Raw genomic sequence first — 4,508 nt, 5'->3', positions numbered from 1 at the left:
ACCCTAAACTTGAAGGCAAATCCAACTCATAACCAGAATTCCCAATTCTTCTTATAATCTCATTTAGACCAACATAATGGGGACTAAGCTTCCCCTTCTCTATAACGTCATGACCCCCGTCATAGGAGACACTTTCAATTACTTCAAACTCTAATTCTCTTTCCTCATATTGGAGTAAGACTTTTGGCCACTCTAAGCAATCTTAACTCTTTCTCTAATTACTTTCACCTTCTCCATGACTTTTTGACTAATGTCACGACCAAACAACCTAGTCTTACAAATCATAAACCATCTAATAGAAGACCTACACCTCTTACCATGTAGTGCCTCAAAAGTAGCCATCTGAATTTTTGAATAATAAGTATTAGTGTATTCAAACTTAATAAGAGTAAAATAATCAACCCATCTACCATTTTAATCCATCACATGGGCCCTTACCATATCCTCTAAAGTTAGACAATTTATTACGTTTGTCTAACTATTTGAGGGTGGAAAGTGATGCTAAGGTTCACCTATATACCCAAACCTTTATGAAATAAATGGCAAAAGTAAGAAGAAAATTGCATGCCTCAATCTAAAATAATGAACACTGGCATGCCATAAGGCTTTACAATCTCCTGAATGAATAACTTAGCCTAATCGTCTCCTAAGTATTTAGTCGTCATAGGTAATAAATGATCGAACATAGTCATCCTATCTCCAATAACCCAAATAGAAACATACTAAATGCGAGACCACAGAAGAAACGTAATGAAATCCATATTGATCATCTCCCACTTCCATATAGGCAACTCTATCACTTGGTACATACCATCATGCCTCAAATAATAAACCTTAACTTGCTGACAAACCATATAAATAGTAACAAATTTTTCCACATCCCTCTTCATAAAGTTCCATCAATATATCTTCTTCAAGTCATGATAAATCTTATTAGAACCTAGGTGAACTGTATATCTACACTCATGAGCCTCAGTCAAAATCTATTCCCGCTGCCCATAAAGATCAAGAATAAAAAATCTACCATGATACCTCAAATTACCATCTCCCCTAATCTCGAATTCCATAAACTTTTACTGACACACATCATTCTTAATCTTTATAAGTATGGGATACAAGTCTACTTATCCTTCACCTCCTCACTAGGAGATAATTAGACTACTTTTTGAATAATCACTCCTCTATCCTCTATGTCTAGGAGATAAACTACTAAATTATACAATTTGTGAATGTCCTTTACTAATCTACTTTTCACCTCCTACACATAAAATAATATCCCTGTAGAAAAACTTCTATGAGCATCAACAAAACATTAGCTTTACGTGGATGTTAGTGCAAACTCATGGTATTATCTTTGAGTGATTCGAACTACCGTCTTTTCCTCAAATTTAATTTTTTCTGGGTAATCATATACAAAAAGATCTTATAGTTTGAACAATATCCATATGCACCCTATTCAAATAAAGACGAAAAATTTTAAATCCATAAACTACAACCGACAACTATAAGTCATCAGTCAGATAATTTCTCTCATGAACATTAAGCTGCCTGTAAGTATAAGACATAACCTTCACATGTTGCATCAATACACAACCTAATTCCACACGGGACACATCATATAACATAAAAAACCAGTAGTACCTTTGGCCAGGGTCAAAATTAGAACAAAATTCAACTTTAGCGTCTCAAATCTACCCTCATAAGCATCAGACTATAAGAACATAACCTTCTTTTGAGTCAACATTGTCAGTGGAGTAGCAATAGAGGATAAACTCTCTAAAAACCTCTTATAATACCCAGCCAAGCCCAAGAAACTCCTACTATCCGTTAGAATCATGGGTTTAAGCTATCTCTTAACTTTCTTAACATTGGTAGATCCATATTGATACCCCTAATAGAAATAACTTGCCCACAAAATGTCACCGAACTGTAGTACCCCATAATTTTTACTAGATTAAATGCGCTCCTTAAATGTTAAGGACTAGATTCAAAAAATAATACCATATTATGCATATGGAATTTTTCAAGATTTCAACTTTCCTTTATGTGGGAAATTGTATAAGGTTTCCATGGATACAAAATTTGCCCAAATCCAACACTCGGTTGAGATGTTAGAGCATTTGTAAGTTGACATTGTCCCACCTGAATAGCCACCGCATCATGGTGAAGGACAACTTCATAATTGTTAATTCTAGTTGACCCTTGTGACATTGGCGCATCGTGGAGAGGTCCAAATTCTCAAATGTCGATTTTTGATAGCCCAACTAGATATTGACGTGTAGAACAAGTGGCCAAAATGGCATTTCAAAGGGATACAATGATGGTGGCGCATTGCGGAGAATGTCCAGTTCCTACTCGTCCTTTTCTAGTAAGCCACCGCGATAGTGGCACATCGTGGTGGAATATTAAATTGGTAAAATGTTACATTTCTAGTTCCATCTAGGAGTTTAAAGAGGGAAGTTTGGTTAATTCCGAAGCCCTCATTCCATGCAAACATAAGATTTAAGCCTATTCTAAGCACTTTATGCCCAATTTCATCCATTTCCTCTTAAACAAAAACCCTAAATCTCCAAAGCTTCTTCTCCAAGAAATAAAAAATCCTCCATAGGTTTTCTAAAAAAGCTCCAACTTAAGGATTCCCAAGGAAATATAATCAAAAACTCATCTCCAAGAACTCAAATAGGAATCAATAGATGAAGTTTATTCATGTAATCTTTAATCAAGGTATGTGGGGTTCTGAACAAGGACAATCCTTTCGTCCTTGTGCCCAAAAACTTATTTTAATTCAAATTTTACTGAAATTTTATATGATTTTCCAGGAATTTCAAGTTAGGGTTTATACGCATTATTGTTATTTACAAGCTTATGAGATTTTCAGTGCTTTAGAAGTTGAATTACATGATTATGTTCATATTTTCATGCATATTGTAGAGATTTCCAGATTTTGAATTAATTTATCAATGTTTATATTACCAAGAATGAATATTATGATGTTTTAACGTGAGTTTGATGCATGGGTCACTAAGCCCTAATTAAAGATTGTTATTTCAAGATTGTTTATGCTACGCACACCCTATGAAAAGATTATTCTTACATTTTTGATAAATATTTGACCTTTTGGTCCTAAGCTAAGAGAAAAAAATCCATATTGTTCATATGACTTGAGCTTTAAATAAAAGAAAGAGCACAATTGGTTTTCTTGTAGACCTTTGTGCTATTTTGATGTAGATTTTCCTAAGATCCTAAGCATAAGAATTAGAGTAGTATTTAGCATCGAGATTGATATGTTACCAAGGTTTCATTCCCAGAACTACGTGCCACCATAAGATTAAGATTATTCCCACATTTACGTGGATGACTAAGATTGTGATCTATTAAGATAAGAAGTTCTATTCCGATGGCAAGGAAAGAACAACTCAACTTAATATGGGAAATACTTGGGACTCCATGAAAGCTCACATGGTTTATGTGAGTTAGAAGAATCTCCCAAAGTTCCTAAGTCCCTATCAGTAAAGATTTTCAGAATAGTTTTAAAGTATTTTCCCTACTAGTAAAGAAAAGCTTTGAAAGAATTCCCTTAAAATAAAGTATTTTCTCTAATAGTAAAGAAGAACAGAAACACTTTTAGAAAACAATGTGTGAAGGCTCACAAATTTATTTAGACTATGCTTTACAAAATGAATTTAGCTAAAGTTTTTAGCTTTCAGATCTCAGATTGAAGAGTGAGTCCTTTCTACACTTAGACATCATGATTTAAAGAGAGAATACAAGTACAGTTGAACTATGTTTTTCTGAATCACTAGATTTATAAATCATGACTTGCTTCTCATGATTTTTATTTTAAGTATTTCAGATATTCCAGCTTATGTGAGTCATTTACATTTATCATGCATTGTTTTACAAATTATGATGATAACATGATGTTTTACTTATGAATTTACCCCAATATATGCAGTACATTATCAAAGTACTGATCCACATATATGCCTATGCGCTATATTATCTGATAATATAGGTATCAGTTTAGTTATAGCACACATATAATATTTAGATAGTTTGCAGTTTACAATCAGCAGGTGATAAGTCTTCTTGCTTCAAGTGATAGAGTTAGTCATATAGTTTGAGCAATATTGCATTTTCTTTATTCAGTCATATTGATTTGGGATGGTTGGGGGTCATGTCCCGGCTACCTATATTCAATACTAGTAGAGGCTTTATAGACAATCAGTAGAGTTAATGTATTTGACTCCATTATTATTTTATAAAAGCAGAGTTCTAAGCATTTTAATTGAGTTTGTATTGATTGGATTCAGAAAAGACTTATCTTTTAATTATTTCAATCAAATTTATGTACTTTATTCAATTGCTTGTGAGTTATTGCATTAGAAAGGTTATCTTGGGATCACTTGTGTTCCTAATCAGCGTGTGACGTCTCGGGACCATTTTTGGGGTGTTACAAGAACATAGCCAAATTCATATTTGTAAAATTTTGCATGCAACTTGTAACA

Source organism: Capsicum annuum, chromosome 11, assembly GCF_002878395.1.
Source record: "Capsicum annuum cultivar UCD-10X-F1 chromosome 11, UCD10Xv1.1, whole genome shotgun sequence".
NCBI lineage: Eukaryota > Viridiplantae > Streptophyta > Magnoliopsida > Solanales > Solanaceae > Capsicum > Capsicum annuum.
This window is presented reverse-complemented; position numbering follows the sequence as displayed.